The sequence below is a fragment of the Lactuca saligna genome, chromosome 5 (assembly GCF_052625555.1).
Source record: "Lactuca saligna cultivar CGN05327 chromosome 5, ASM5262555v1, whole genome shotgun sequence".
In the NCBI taxonomy this organism is placed as follows: domain Eukaryota; kingdom Viridiplantae; phylum Streptophyta; class Magnoliopsida; order Asterales; family Asteraceae; genus Lactuca; species Lactuca saligna.
Genome location: NC_136421.1, coordinates 124,008,709 through 124,026,963, shown reverse-complemented (window position 1 = coordinate 124,026,963; position 18,255 = coordinate 124,008,709). Strand labels below are relative to the sequence as shown.

The following is an 18,255-nucleotide window of genomic DNA, read 5'->3' as shown; positions in this document are numbered from 1 at the left end:
TAGGTTGGTTACTACCTCATATGTTATATGCTAGTATGATATGTTGTATGTGATAGTAGTAGAGTTCGGTTGTTCGGACCGAATGGTAGTTCAGGCACCCTAGATATGTCTGATAATATGCTTATGTTATGTTATATGTGATGGTAGTAGTAGGGGGTGAAATAGTCCCCGAGGTTCGGTTGTTAGGACAGAAGGGTAGTCAGCACCCCAGAATGGCTTGACATGGGTAGGTCGGCACCCCAGAATGGTCATACCGGGTAGGTAGGGCACCCCAGAAATGCCTGGCAGTTTTTATGTGATATGATTGTATGGTATGTGGTACGATGGGGGACTTACTAAGCTTTGTGCTTACAGTTTTCAGTTTTGGTTTCAGGTACCTCTTCAGCGAAGGGGAAGGAGCCGACACGGTAATGGCACATCATACATACACACTTTGGATTTCCGCAACATGAGATGTTCTAGGATTGTACTCTGACATTATTATTATTTTATTGTTTTGGGTTTTCAGACACATAATATGTTTTATGAAATGATATGATCGGATGATGTTTTGCTATAAATATTTTACAAACCACTTATTTTAAATGAAAATTTTGGGCGTGAAAATTGGGTCGTTACATAGGTCTTCAAACCTAGAAGTGTAAGCAGCAATATCGGAACCCCTCATCTTGAGGTTCCAGAGTTCGTGTTCCAATTTCTGCATCTTGCCCCGCGGGTAGATGCTCAGCAAGCAGAAGCTCCTTCATGATCTCCCAACCCATAGCATTGGCTACTGGTAGGGTGAGGGATTTGACTTGGCCACCAAGTCAAGGCTTTCGAAAATAGACTCGATCTTTTCTAACCATCGAGTTAGATCAATAACACCTCCAGTGCCATTGAAAGATGTGGGTTTCACGTTCATGAAATCTTTATAGGAACACTCTGTGACAACTGTCAATTCAGGTCATTCTCGGACTCATGCATCTTTATAAAAACCATTCATGCACAACATGCCATGACCTAGTAGTATAAATTAGGTCAAAAATCTTGCATAAACTAGCATCCAACTAAGGTTTAGGACTAATATACTTGATACTTACAATTCTAGTAGGTTGCTTACCTACAATAGGAAATGTCAATACTATAATTAGAATAAAGCTTCAAGCTTTGTTATAATTGAAATAGGGTATAAAACTCTAAAAATAAATTAAAACATTCTAATTATACTTCAACATGTTGTTGAATATCAAACAATATTCCAAAAACCCTAAAGAGCCAAAAATCCAAATTTATAAATCTTAAAGCTTAAAAACTTTATAAAATTTGGCTATAAACTTCCTAATATCAAATTTTATTAATCAAATTATTGATTATATCAATGAAATAGAAATATAAATTATCATGCATTAATCATAATTTATTAGTTAAAAACAAGATTTTTAAATAAATCAAATTGCTTAATAAACATTTTATAAAAATGAATGTTTTTATATAAAATATAGGAGGGAAGTTTATAAAGTTTAAAATTTAGGAGAGAGGAGGCGTAAATGCATGCAAGAGCCGGCCATCCCCTCTCCCATGCACTCTCTTCCCAAAACTCATGATTAAACTCAAACCCACACTCCACCTCTTCTCTCTTCACTCTTCTCACTTCACTCTCTTCACACACTTCACTCTCTTCTTCCCTCTCTCTAAACTCACGAAAATCCTCTCATTCCTCTACCAAATTTCGAGATTTTGAAGACTTTGAAGTGTTCTTACTTCCCTCAAGATCATAACCAAGGTAAACAACATCATCTTCTTCCATAGTTTCATGATTCTACTTCCTTTCCTTCTTAGTTTTCTCTTCTTTTCGGATTCTATGCCTTTCCATGGCTAGAAATCTTTATTTTTCCCTTGTGGTTTGTAGATTCTCACCATAACACAATGCATGTGTTTGAAATGGTGAAAATCCGGGATCAAACCCATGCAAGAAGTGAAAATGATGCACATATGTTCATGTGACTTCAAAAACAACTATTACATCTTCTTCTCCATTTCTTTTGTGTTCTCGCATGATCAAAAGCATTTAAACCATTTATAGTACATCTTGGATGCTCATTCACTCCATGCATGTGTTAGAAATCGGACCTTACCAAAGGCATGCATGATGTTCTTGTCAAAATACCCTAATAATGCACAAAAACAAACATGCAATCTGCCAGGTTACTTTGTTCGACTTTGAACGACGATATCTCGATCATTTCTTAACCCAATCATGATATTCTTTTTGTAATGGATAATTCCATGAGTTAACATTCAAACCCAACTGGTGTCACTGTAAAATATTAAATATCCGATTTTTGGTAATTTTTACAAAATGGTTGCGCAAACAGCTCTTTTTTCTGTGATCACTATTTTTGTCTTGCATGATCAATGGCCTTAAAACCAACCATAAATCTGAGGAAAAATACCTTAGAAACTTAACATATCTAGTGAATGATGGCTGAAATTTCGTGGCTTAAAACCCCACTGAATAGGCTACACAAATTCATGAACTTCAGCCACATCTACATTTCATGTATCATTGCATGCAACCTTTCTTAATTTGTTTAGAGTCATTACCCTCATTTCTCTTCTGAATACATTTTTAACATTTTCCTTTTTAAAAGCCCTCACATGCATGAGATAATCTGGAAAATTTCAAGAGCTTTTATTATTCCCTTGATTTATTAAAATTATTGCTAAAACCAAGGACATAAATCACATAAAATACTTCTAGAGGTCAATAATTCCTGAATAAATTCATGGATGATCCTTATGGTGAATAATAACCCCCCACCAAATTTCATCAATTTTTATTACTGTTTAATATGATTTCCGATTTTCTTTTGTTTAGGGAAAAATAAATCACAAAACCACTTTAGTTAATGTGAAAATTGTATCTAACAATTTTCGCATACCTTACCTGTGAATGGTGACACCAGAAAATAATTTCAAGATTTTTCATCATGTCTAACTATTTTTGCCAATGTTTGGTACTTATAATGGTCTAAAAATGGGAAAAATAGTTCTAATTATCCAAAATTCATGAAACATTACCTGGATATCATATTTTATATTAGGAGGTTAAATAAAAAATTTTAGGATTTTTATCTACTGTAAACTATTTTTCTCTTATTTTCTAAAGTTAATTGCACTAAAATACACTTAAATACACATAAAAACCCAAAACCAGTTTATACATTATCAAAACCACTTTTGATATTTTTTCCAGGTTATTTATACTGTAAATGATGTTACAAAAATTTATGGTGATTTATTTTAACTATTTAATATTATTTCTTTAATTTATGACGATTTAAAGGAATAAAACAAGGAAAAATAGAAATACCCACTAAAAAATATCTTTTATTTTTTTCCCAGCCTAGTTATGTATAATAACAGTTAAATAAAAAGTTTGGGTAATTTTGGAAGCTGTTTTCTATTTATTTCAATTTTTATTGGAATAAATGCCCATAAATCATAAAATATAATTAATCAGCTTGGAAATCCGTTTTTATATTTTTCCCAGCTTAGTATTGTGTAATAACAGTTAAATAAAAAGTTTGAGAATTTTTATCCCTCGAATGCTATTTTTCGTGAATTTATGTTGTTATAGAGACTTAAAATTTGGAAAATTAACCTTCCAAAGTTGTAATTAATCGCACGACTTGTAGAATTTCATTATTTCAGAAAACGTGTAACCAATTAATATAAAATCCAATACTAAAACATAAATTGGCATTTCCCTATATGTAGAGTTTAGTATATTAGCATTAGATTTCGACATGGAAACTCACTAGTGTGTGTGTTTGATGTCGTAGGATCCCGGTAGTAAGATGTTGGTGCATTCCGAGACACCACTTGTGCCTACACGAAACATTGTGAGTATTCACGCACTCCCCTATTTTCAGTTTTTATGTTTTGGGGGTGGAAAAGCATGTCCAGAAAAACTACTGTTTGCATGTTGTATGTAAATTGATTATTATCAAACATGATTGCTATTGTATTGCTATGTTTATTTATGTATGTTTATGCAACACGGAACATGAGAACTTATCGTACTAAGGCCCTTCCCTTATCTCTAACCATTAACTCTTTGAGCCAATGGTCATTATGGATAGCGCTATTAGGAATTGACAACTCCTCACTCACCCGAATCGCTGGAGTGCATGATACCATATTCATCTATGGAACGATAAGCATAGATCTCGATAGGGCTTCAGTCACAGGTTTGGTTGAGACTCATTGTTTGCTCATACACATACAAACTCGTTTCTCGTTATAGCAATAAACTTGTATTCCTTAATAGCAATCAACTTGTTTATCATTAAAGCAATGTACTTGTATTTACGAAAAGCCTTGTTGTATGCTCGATTTTATAAACTTGTGAACTCACCAACTATTTTCATAGTTGACACTCGTTTTACATGCTTTTTCAGGAAATAATTAGTAAGTGGATGTAAAGATTCATCATCATAGAGCATGCTGCATCGTGTTGAAGCTATTATGAAGTTATATTTTGAAGAATGTTATTTTGAAAAACTTGTATTTTGTTTCTTTTGAAGCTATGGGTTGTAAACTTTAAATACTGCTATGGTGATGTATCTTTATCTTTTGCAATGAAACCGTTATCGCTGTCATACCTTGCGTTTCTGCTTTAGCGGGGTGTGACACACTCCTTCCGGTGCCCCTAACCACCTTCCTGGTTTTGAGATTGAGTACCACCTCCTGGCTCACCGAAGCCGTCGGGGTTCATTTGAGACATGGCAGCTGCCACTGCGACAATAATAGCTGCCTGAAACATAACATGATAAAATTGAGGAGGAGGTGGTGGCAGAGGATTGTTGTTCTTTGAGGTGGGTCTCTTTCTCGGAGGCATCTTGATCTAAAATGATCAGGAAAGAGAGGATGGTAAGTCCTCTGGATTGAATCAAGAGATATCTCATTATGGCAGATAGAGTGTTCTACTATGCGATAATATAAAGGAAAACTACTAAAGCAAGAGAATTATCGCTAAAGGGAATGAGTAGCGACACTTAAATGAGGATTTCTAAAACGAGTTTGACTCTAGAAAATACTCCCATAGTATTTATGTTTTGTTGCGATGATGACCTGATGTTTGGTTAGCTAGTAAGTTTTAGGACTGCTGTGCACCACAGTCACTCCCAAGCACATGTTGGCCGCGTCTCGAATGAATATAGTTGATCAGGCTATATTGACCCTAGACACGACTACATAACTGCCCAGGTTTAACCGTAGTGCCCAACACCCAATTACTTCTGTTTTGTTCTACTCGTGGTTATAATTCCTGGAATTTAGGTATTCTTATATACTTCTTGAAAAATATTTGTATTTTAAAGTATACTTTTAGTTTAGAGCGCTTAGGCCCCTTAGTGTTTATAGTTATATATCATGTAAGGTTCGGTATACTTAGTTCACTATAAACAAGGGCTCTGATACCAATCTGTCACACCCCGAAACCGACGGCGGAAACGTTCCGGGATAGATGACGTCATGTGTAGTATCACAACCAATGTACATAGTAAGCATAGTAAACACAACCATTACATTACATAGGATTATTTACATTTGTTTGAAAACACAGTAATACAAGTTATATACATATACGACATGTAAACAACAGAACAGACGAGACTTCAATACGCTCCGTCTTCTCCAAAAGTAAACGGGATACCTGTCTAACGAGAACTAAGAATACAAGCAGTTTTAAAAATATCAGCATAAAGCTGGTGAGTTCATAAGCGGTTTGTTTCTGGTGAAAGAAAATGTCCCTTTAGTTTTTGAAAACTTGTTTCCCCAAGAAAATCCCATATTTTCTTATGAAAAAAGTTTAGTTACCAGTTTGTTAAACAATCTTTTTATGAAAAGTTAAGTTATCCCAGGAAAAACCCTTATTTTCCTTAAAAGTTAATGTTCGGTTATCGATTCGGAATGAAGTGTACAAGTATCTACCATACTTGTATTGTTAGGTAAAGTTTCCCTGAAAGATTGGTTATATTTGAAAAGTACATTAGTTTTAACACGTATATAAAACTAATAAGTAGGTGGTGAACTATTCCTAAGGTTATTAAAAATACCCTATAGTAATCAAAACAGTTATTACTTTGAGGTTAGTTCACTAGGTTCGTAATTACTAAAGTAAATCTCCATTATTCTAAGTTGCGAGTTCTATAACCATATGATAAAGTAGATACGATACGTAACGGGGCCAATATTGTTTTATGACTTTGTCACCCGTAGACCTGTCGGTCCGGCTGTAGCTAGCAGCGAGGTGTGGGGTAGTCAGTCCCGTATAGATCTATACACAAAAGTCACGTTCTCCCTCCAGGAGATTCTGGTTACAAGGGTAGCCCTACACTCTCATACCCGGGGAGTGTTACCAAGGACGTGTCTCCAACCGTAAGAATAACAAATTTACAAGTAATAATATGGAAAATCCGTTTTATGGATGTCAGAAATCCCTTGTGAAATATAAAATGTATCATTTTTAAGTTAAGTTTCAAAAGTATCCTTGTTTTAGTTTTGAAAACCAAATCCATAGCTAAGTTGGTTGGTAAAACGAGTTTCGATGTAAAAGCATACAGATCATGTAAACATTTCATACAAAGTAATAGGTTTTGAGTACAAGTTCCCTTGTACTTTCGCTTGTATTCACCACCTGAAAACATGAAAAACACGGGAAAATGTGTAGGGGTGGTGGTTGTCGAGGCCAACACAAATAATAACCCTAAATATTACACACTAAAATAGTGTATAGTGGTAAAGGGATCGAATCCACGGAGATTGGTTCAATTTGATAACTTTATGAAAAATCTCTTTGTAAAATTACTTGGAATATGACAATAAATTAAAAATTGGGGTTTTGATGTTTTGAAATACTTGTAACAAACTAGAATTAACTATGATTTAAATAGACAATTGCAACAAAAATAAGAATTTGATGTAAAATCAATAAGGGAGAGATGGTTGACTTAAAGTTTCCTCACTTTGACTTTTGATGAACATATCATTAGAATCCAATGGTTCAGTACTTTGATTTAAATCCTTAATTTGGCTATAGTAATCCAAGGAGCTTGAGATTACCTAGACTTTTCTTAATTGTTGAAATGGCTAGAGAAGCTCATAACAATTTCCTTAGTCAAAGTCACTAATTCCAAATAGCATGTAATTAGTGAAAGTCAACTAGCATTAAGAACCAAAAAATCACCAAATCCAAGAGGAGTCAATTGCTTTCACCACCATGTTGGAGGAAATGTTTTTATGACTGTGTGAAGCAAAAACAACACAAAAATCACTTGTTGCTTGCTAATTTGAGGATCATTTACTTAATCAAGAAATTAGCCAACTAATCACCACAAACATATTTAAACTCATGAATAAAAACATACTAGTAGTGATAATATGATGAAACACAAAACATTTCCATAAAGATTCAAGAACAAGTTCATAGATTCTTCAACATCCAACAAAAGTTCAAAGGATTCAACAAAAAGTCAACCAAGATTTGTTTAGCCAAGCATGGCTAAACTAAAATGAACAAAGTTAGATAAGATTGTACCAAACATTTGACAAGATTCAAGAGGTGAAAAGAAGATATTCTTCAAGTGTTCTTGGCCTCCAAAGATGCTACAAACTCCAGAGAGAAAGTCTCAAAATCGGACCTCCAAGATTATGCTAAAGAGGCACACCAACCTTCCCAATATAGAGCTCTAAGCAAAATCCCGAAATTGCCCTTGTCAGGAATCCACGCGGGCTGCGGGGAATCTTATGCGGGCTGCGGGTACTGACGGCATTTTTGGGCTTCTTCAAGTTTTGGGCCCCCACAACTAATCCCTTGGCCCAGTTCGAGTCCAATCAGCTTCTAGCCCATTTTTCTTCAATATTTCTTCAATTTGAGCCCAATTTCTCTATCCACATCATTCAAAACTTCCGCAAACTCCCAAATATTGATCTTGCATACTCAAGAATTCTCCCGCATCTTTCAAATTTAAAGCTCAATTCTTCCAAGCCTTCAAGCAATTGACAAGTCCACCCAATGAATCACCTTCATAGCCATCAAGCATGAAATCTCCAATTCCCTTCAAGCCCAATCGCCTCTCAAGAGTGCTGCCCCGCTAGTTTCCAAGAAAATATGCAATAATGCTCAAGAAACTAGAAAGTACCCCGAAATGGTCATAAAAATAACAAAAGGGAAAATATGCATGGAAGTTAACTAAAATGCGAATGAAATGTACTAAAATAAACTATAAAAAGAAGTAAATAAAATGAAGCTATCAAGGGGCATGAACTCACAGTTTAACGTAGGGTTCGAGTGTGATCGATATCAGTGCTGAGTGTTAACGGATGCCCTGAACGCAAGTGGTCCCTATTATATATATGATGGCACATATGTGAGTTAGAGCTAGGGTGTTTCATGATAAAACATGATGGGAAGTCACTCTAAAGACTTGCTATTACTAAGACTAAGTGTCCCATGATTCATACTTAGTGATATTTACAAGTTTAAGGCCAAATATGGGCATTAGAGTGACTGTATGGCCATGCAAGTGAGTGTGCGGCAAGGGAATGCGGCCAGACTTGTGTGTGAGGCTGCACACAAGAGTGTGCGGCCGTACAGAGGGTGTGTGCGGCCGTACACAGGAGTGTGCGGCCGTACACTCCTCATTTGAGTCCAAATGTTGATTTTTGAAGTGTTTTCTTTCGCTAAGGGGAGTTTTGAATGTGTGCGGCCGTACACCTTCAAGGGATGAAGAACATGATGAGCATTATGAGTTTTAAGCGTAGATTCAAGTGTTTACCACTATAACCAACTAGATGATGGAGTAGTTCACGATTATGAGGACTTCAAAGTGTTCTTGGTTGATGATTTTAGAGAGAGAAAGTAGAGAGAGATGGTGCATTCCAGAGAAGAAAGGAGTGAATGAAGGGGGTCTTCTTAATATATAGGGTTGGGTGTGAGGCTGGAGGGTGTTTTCGGTTGGGTGTGTGGCTAGCTGGCCACACACATGGGTGTGTGGTCGCACACACCTTCTTTGGTATGTGTGACCCGATTTTGTGATGCTAAACACTTTCTAACCCTTCCCGAGACTCATATCTAGATTATACTAAACCTAGAGCACCCATATGGACCTGCAAGATTCGTTAAAAGATGATGGATTCAAGTTTTAATACCGATACACGGATCAATTACATAGGATAGAAGTTTCGGGTTGTCACAAAATACATACTATTAACAATCAAATAATGTTTGCTTATATTAGGAAGGATTACATGAATAAAGTTAAATGTTGATTTTGATTTCATCCATTATACACATATCAAAATCAATCGAGTTTCTATTAAACTCTCGAACAATCATAACAATTAATTGGTGGGAGTTTTGATTTCAAATCACTAATGTTTTTTAATACTGATAAACTGGCAATTACCAAGTTCTCGACAGGGTCGATTGCAAGTTCGAGTGTTCTTATATGACCGGTGAACATTAATGCAATGGCATCAAGTGACTGCAGAAACAAATTAGTCAAAATTATAGGGCCAACAAGGTTCCAAAGCTTCTTTGATTCGACGCCAAATTGGAAAAAGAAATCACTTATTCCGTTGATTGGAGGGATATCTTCACTTCATACCTACCTACAAATCGTATTTAAAAGAGAGAAAATATATGGTGTAGAGATGATTAGGAAGTTGTTTGTGGTGGCGCGAAGGTTGGTCTGAAGAAGAAGATGACGTGAAGAAGGGTTGCGTTTTCCTTATTCAAAGAAATCGTAATTGATTAAATAGGATATTAATATACTTCCATAATTAAAGGTTGATAATTTAGGCTATTTATTTAATTGATGATTAAATTTACTATAACGTCCCTAACAAATGATTGGTCCATAATTCACCATTTATTCACACAATAAATAGAGGTTATACAAGAACCTAACTCTCTCTCTCTCTTTCTCTCTCTCTCTCTCTCTCTCTATATATATATATATATATATATATATATATATATATATATATATATATATATATATATATTTTCTCTGTCTCATCTGTCTTAGAACTCTGGACCCATCTCACATCAATCACCCGACCCCTACCTCCTATAGGTAATTTTAGATAAGTTTTTTTTGAAGTATACACTCGCATGCCAAGTATGGTTCGTAACAATCTATGTTCGGGGGTATATGATGATTCTTTCACCATTTGGGGCGTTAATTTACCTACTAAAATATCACATGTTTCCACCAAGGATCCAAGCATTACAATTCTATTTTTTTCAAAATTCATGTGTGTGTGTCTCTCTCTCTCTTTCTCTCTCTCTCTCTCTATATATATATATATATATATATATATATATATAGAGAGAGAGAGAGAGAGAGAGAGAGAGAGGAATGTTCAATCTAGAACATTTCTTATCGCGAGAACAATTGAGAAAAAATTTGAAAAACACAATTTTTTTTAACAAAAATAATAAAATAATATTCATATAAATCAAAAAATAGTTAAAAACAATTAAAAACTCACTAACACCACTCACCACCCAACCAACACCATCACCACCACCACCCGCCACCACCACCCATCACTACCCATAACCCACCACCACCACCACGATTAACCACCATCCCCCACCACCATCACCACTCACCACCATCACCACCCAACCACCACCACCACCCATCTCCACCACCTGCCACTACTACCCACAACCTATACCTACCACCCATCAATACCCACCACCACCAACCACCACCCACTACCCACCACGACACGCCACTACCACCCATCACTAACCACCACCACTAACTACCACTCACCATGCATCACTACCTACCCATCCACGACGACCACCATTATCCACCACCCGCCACCACCATCACCACCCAACCACCACCACCCGTAATTACCATCCACCTCTACCACCCGTTACCACCGCCCGCCACCGCCAACAACAACCACTACCTACCACCCATCACTACCATCCACCACCCCCACCACCCACTACTACCCACCACCACCAACCAGTACCTACCACCCATCACTACTCACCAACCACCACTAGCCACCTACAATAACCACCACCAATCACCACCAACCACCAACCGCTACCACCACCCATCACTACCCACCACCCAACGCAACCCAACACCCACCACCACCCATCACTACCCAACACCCACCACCAACCATCACCCGCCACCACCATCACCACTAACCAACACCTACCACCCACCACCACCATGAACCACCACTCGCCACCACCAAAATCACCCACCCACCCGCCACCTCCACCACCCATCTCCATCGCGTGTCACTACTACCCGCAACCACTACCTACCACCCATCACAACCACTACCGACCACCACCACCCATCACTACCCACCACCACCAACCACTACCCACCACCACCACCCGCCACCACCAAACATCACTAACCACAACCACCAAGCACCACCCACCACCAACCACCACCCACCACCAACACGACCACTAACCACCACGACCACCAACCACCACCCGCCACCACCATCACCACCCAACTACCACCCCCCACTACTACCCATCACTACCCACCACCCATCACCACTCACCACCACCTGCCACCCCCACCACAACCACTAACCACCACCACCAACCACTACCTATCACTACCCACCACCACCAACCACCACCCACCATCCATCACTATCCACCACATACTACCACTAGCCACCAACACCACCCACAACAACCACCACCACCACTAACCACCACCTGTCACTACCCACCAACATCACGACCCAACCAGCACCACTCGCCACTACCACCTACCACCCACCAAAACCATCACATGTCACTATCAACACCACTTACAACCACCCACCCAGCCACCATCACCCATCACCACACACCAACACCACCAATCACCACCACCTTGCCTCTACCACCCGCCCCCACCAACAAAGATTTGTTATTGTGTTTTTGATTCATTAGGTTTTCTCTTGTATATAATCACATGTGATTATATGTATCGAGTCAAATGTGTTTATATGTATCGAATCATATATGATTATATGTTATTAAATACATATAATCACATGTGATTAAATACACATTAAAAACTAGTGAATTGAGAATGCAAAAATGAATATTGTCCACGTAAACCATTTGTGATTAGATACATATACTTACATGTGATTAGATGTATTTAATAAAATATTATTTATGTGGGCCGTATTTATTTTCTTGTTTTCGATTTAATAATTGGCATCGTATATTAAATCACATGTGATTGTATGTATTTAATCAAATATGACTTATATGGAAAATATTTGCTTTCACGTGTTGATTCGATAGTTGTTCTTGTATATTTAATCACATATGATTCGTACGGAAAATATTTATTCTTGCATCGATTCAATAATTATTCTAATATATTTAATCGCATGTGATTATATGTATTTAATCACATATGATTTATGTGGATAATATTCATTATTGCTTTCTCAATTCAGTAGTTGTACTCGTGTACGTAATCACATGTGATTGTATATATCAAATCACATATGATTTACGTTGATAATATTCATGAGTCAATATTTTTTCTTATGTATTTAATCATATGTGATTGTATGTATTAATCACATATAATTAATGTGAAAAAAGAAAAAATATTTAATCAAAAACGCAAAAATAAATCTTGTGTACAGAAATGATATGTGACTAAATGTAGAAGAACAACTATTCAACAAGAATGTGAAAATGAATATTGTCCATATAAATCGTATCAAATAAGATACATATAATCTCATGTAATTAAGCACACAAGAACAACAATTGAATCGAGAACACAGAAAAAAAAATTCACATAAATTCTATGTGATTACATACATATAATCACATGTGATTATATGCATTTAATCACATATGATATATATGGATAATATTTATCTTTGTGTTCTTGATTCAATAGTTGTTCTTGTGTATATAATCGTATTTGATTATATGTATCTAATCACATATGATTTATATAGACATTATTATTTTTTATCCGTATAAATCATATGTGACTAGATACATGTAATCACATATGATTATATGTATTTAATCGCATATGATTACAGTGGACAAAGAATAATTATTGAATCGAGAATGTAACATTAATCTCATCCACATAAATCATATATGATTGGATACATATAATCACATGCGATTATATTTATGTAATCACATATGATTCTTATGGAAAATATTTATTCTTGCGTCGATTCAATAATTGTTATAATATATTTAATCACATGTGATTATATACATTTGATCACTTATGATTTATGTGGACAAGATTCATTATTCTTTCTCAATTCAATAGTTGTACTCATGTACTTAATCACATGTGATTATATGTATCAAATCGCATATGATTTTTTTTATTGATAATATTCATGATTCAATGTTTTTTCTTATTTATTTAATCATATGTGATTTTATATATTAATCACATATGATTAATGTGGAAAAAGAAAAAAACTATTTAATCAAAAACGTAAAAATGAATATTGTGTACATAAATCATATGTGACTAAATGTACAAGAACAACTATTGAACAAGAATGTGAAAACGAATATAGTCCATATAAACATATCTATTTAGATACATAAATCTCTTCATATTTGGGTTTAGGGCTATCTTTAGCACATTTACGAGTCATTTCAAGTATTGGGGCAAGATCTGAAGTTGTAACTTTAGATCTGGACTCCCCTTGCTCCCTATAGCTATAAAGTTATGAGATTTGGCAAGCTTGGGCCTTTCCCATTCATTTAACCTTTCCCTTAATCTATTTTTGGCATTTGGGACCATGCATGTACGTAAAGTTTGCAACTTTACGTGGAAACCATGCCCTAAGAGGTTGGATCTGCAACATGGGGCTTTGGGGTGGCTTAAAACATCTATATAAGTGATGGACTGCATGAACTCGACGAGTCGCTTAGCCGACTCGGCGAGTCGGATGAAGGTTCACGTATTTAATTCTTCATGAACTTGGTGAGTCAGTAAGAGGACTCGACGAGTCAGTTAGGGTTTTACCTCGACTTATAGACACGCATGGACTCGACGATTTGGTTGGAAACTCGGTGAGTCGGTAAGGGTTTTATGACTTTATGAGTTCTCAAGGAACTCGGCGAGTTGTTAGCTGCACTCGACGAGTTGGGTCAACCTGGAGTGTTGACTTTAACCGTTGACTTTTACTATGACCAAGGCTTGATTAGTTTGACTTCTGTGGGTATTTTGGTAATTTGGGAATTTATGGAATTTGATCATCGGTGGATGTAGGTGTTGGACTATGAGCCGCATTTGGTGGAGTTTGACTTTATCACTTCGAGCTACTCGTGAGGTGAGTTCTCCTCACTATATCAATAGGGTCTAAGACACCAATGTCAGCCTTTATTGAATTTATATACAAGTTTATTACATCATATGCTTATCGATGTATATCCTGGTAATTAGGATGGTGATATGCTTAGTGACTTGGTAGGTCGATATCCTGGTTTATAGGATCATGCTATGTTAGTGATCTCTTAGATCGGAATCTTGGTTATAAGATGCTTGTTATGTTAGTAATTAGTTAGATCTGTATCCTGGTTATAGGATGGGTGTCATGTTAGTGATCTCTTAGATCTGTATGATTATCTGTATATGCTACCTAGCGTATGATATTTATGTGCACATGTTAGTTGGATTGGGGGATTGGGTTGAGGTTGGTCCTGTTTTCTGTTGTACGCCAAGATACCCAGGGCGGACCGGATAGACTACATAACTACGATGATATATAGTGAGGCCGATGACTCGGCGAGCAGTCCGGATAGGCTGAAGGCCCTGAGAGGTGGTCCAAACGTGTTGAAGGTTCGGAGAGTAGTCCAGATAGTCTGATGGCCTGCAAGGCGGTCCAGTCAGACTTATGGCTCATTATGCATACTGTATTGGTTTATATGATATGATTATATCTATATGGCGTTGGTATTTTGGGGGTAACTCACTAAGCCTTCGAGCTTACATTTATCAATTATTGTTTCAAGTACTTCTGATGATCATGAAAAGGCGAATGCGTCATCATACAACTCCTCATATTTCATGATTTTTTTATTTGATTTTAGGATACTCTGACATTAAACTATTTTGAATACAAGCTTTGTAATAATCATTAGTTCTGAAATCTTTTAAAAAGTTTAAATTTGGCATGATTTGTATGGATGTTACAGTTTCTCAGCGAGATCTTTTGTCTCAAGCATTGCGTACATGGATGGAGTTGAAGGATTTGTTGATGAAAATGCGGAATATCGATTTATCGACTTGTGGGTATAGATTTTTTGAAGAGTATGACACCATGTTTGATTGTAGTTGTTGTAGGTTTTCAAAATTTTGGGGATATTGTTCACTCACTTGGTAACTTGGCACTTGACAAAGCAATGCTACCTTCTAATGTGGGTAAAAGTACGAAAATGACCGGTAAAATACATGTTGATATTCTCTAAAGGCAAAATAATAATAATAATAATAATAAAACCCATATATATATATATATATATATATATATATATATATATATATATATATATATATATATATATATATATATATATATATATATATATATATATAATCTGAGTTGTATTCGATTTCAATATAATATGAGATTCGCATAATGAGGTGTAACATTTAATTACTTCATTATTTAGTTTCTTAAAATAATTATCAAGAACATGTGTTCATTTGTAGTATTAATTTAATCGTCACGTGGAAATGCAATTAGAACTGTATCTAAACTAGTATTTCGACACAAAATAACGTGAAGGCATTTTAATGAATTTAATAAAGCTCATACGTATTAATATATTCTGCTTCCTGTTCAACTAGTCACTATATATGGTAATAGAAACTAAGGAAAATACAATGGAGCATCTTCACCTGATATTCTCCTCCATCATCTTCATCATACTCTTGATTCTCCTCCATGGCCTTGATCTTTACCGGAAAAGAAGACTCCCGCCTGGCCCCGTCAGGCTCCCCATCATTGGAAACCTCCTCGACATTGGATCAAAACCCCATGAATCCCTAGCCAACCTCGCACACAAACATGGTCCTCTTATGACCATCCGATTGGGCAGCATCACCAGTGTGGTGGCATCGACACCTGATGCTGCCAGACAAATCCTCCAACTAAATGACGACGCTTGCTCCGGTCGCCTCGTACCGGATGTAAATAACGCTCTGAAACACCCTGAAGCAGCGATCTTATGGATGTCGCCTGACAAGACCTGGAGGGCTATGAGGAAAGCCACCAACTTGTATCTGACCAATCGACAGAAACTCGACGGTCTCAGCTACCTCCGCCAAAACGTGGTGGAAGGGATGGTGGAGTTCCTGCGGGAGTCGGCGGAGAAAAAGGCCACAGTGGACATTGGACAGCTGGCGTTTGCGGTGTCACTTAACCAAATGTCAAACACGATTCTTTCACAGAACGTGACCAGCTATGTCTCTGAAAATATCGGGGGTTTCAAGTCGGCTGTGGAGACTTATATGGAGATGCTTGGGAAGTTCAACATTGCAGACATATTTCCGGTGCTGAAACCATTAATTGGACCCACAGAACATACGGCGTCAGGCGAAGTCGGCTTTCAACTGGTTGGATGAAGTGATTGAAGGTTTCGTAAATGAGAGACTTAAGAATCGAGTGTTGAAGGTGCCCAGTTGTGGTGATATGTTAGATTCAATGCTCGACTACAGTCTAGAAAACGAAGCCATTTTCAATCTCCAACACATCAAGTCTTTACTTGTGGTAAATACCCTCGTTTCATTTCCTTTTAATTTCCGTATATGTTTAATCTTTTGATCTGAAAGGATCATCCTAGGCCACCAAGACATTGCTTTACTGAACAAACACATAATGATCAACCATGAGTTGGTGTAATTTCTTGATTACAGAAACTACGCATAGATATCTGTTCAGAACCAAAGCTCCGGCACTTCATAGCACCTTGTCGTTTTTCTTGATCATATTTTTTGATATATTATATTGTTATTGTTTAATCTATCTGATTTTTGGAGTTCCCACATGCATGTCTCATCCACTATATATGTCGGTATCCCATCTCGTAGATATTTTCAAATGACTGAAAGTATTTCGTTTAAATTATAGGATTTATTCATAGCCGGAACAGATACTACTTCAAACACAATAACATGGGCGATGACGGAGTTATTACTTAACCCTGATATGTTATCAAAAGTCCGCGAAGAAGTGAAACAAATAGTGGGAGAAGATGGAAAAATCGAAGAAGCCAAAATCATTAACTTGCCGTATTTGGATGGTGTAATCAAGGAAACAATGCGACTTCACTTAGCTGCACCGCTATTGGCGCCTCATAAAACCGAGACCCAAGTGAAACTTGGAAAGTATACTATACCAAAAAACACACAAATACTTGTGAACGCATGGGCCATAGCACGGGACCCAAGATACTGGGAAAACCCGATGATGTTTATGCCTGAAAGATTCTTGACTAATAAACTCGACTATAAGGGTCAACATTTCGAGTTTATACCATTTGGGTCGGGTCGAAGGAGGTGCCCTGGAATGCCTTTGGCTAATAGGATGGTACGTTTGATAGTGGCATCATTTGTTTATCATTTTGACTGGGAGCTTCCTCATGCGAAAGAAGAGATGGACATGAATACCATTTTCGGTCTTACATTGCTTAAGGCAATACCACTTGTTGCTATACCTATACCCCTCGCAAGCTAAAAATGGATATTTAATTGATTGTTGTGGAAAACATTTACTTCTGTTTGATGTGTATATTAATCTTGTAATTTCAGCTCTCGAATGAGATAATTGTCTAAAATTAAATAAAACTCTTATTAGCATTTTCATTACTAGAAAATTGGAAGGTTGCCTACAAGCCATTGTGTTGTTATTTAGTAGGAAACAAAGATTAACCACAAAGTTCCAACGAAACTAGTTTGTTGGAAAAAGGGCCATCGGAAACATAGTTCTTACGAAATTCCAACAAAATCTCTAATAAATTTCGTAAGAAATTTCCAACAATGCTTTTTGATATAATTTTTCCTATGGATTTCCTACGGTTCTTTTTTTCCTACATAATTCCTACAGTCCATTCCAACAAATTTCCAACGGTTTTGTTTTTCAAAAGAACTTAATTTAATGCATTTTTCTGTAGGTATTATGTTGGTAATAATAAGG

General features: G+C 36.6%; 1 pseudogene across 1 annotated transcript; it reads left to right on the top strand.

Annotated features, from left to right (window-relative positions):
- Nucleotides 1-15,944: 15,944 nt before the first annotated feature.
- On the top strand, nt 15,945-17,836 carry LOC144997597 (cytochrome P450 76T24-like; annotated as a pseudogene). Its single transcript, XR_013659859.1, has 2 exons — nt 15,945-16,830; nt 17,191-17,836. The product of XR_013659859.1 is annotated as a cytochrome P450 76T24-like (transcript).
- Nucleotides 17,837-18,255: the final 419 nt, after the last annotated feature.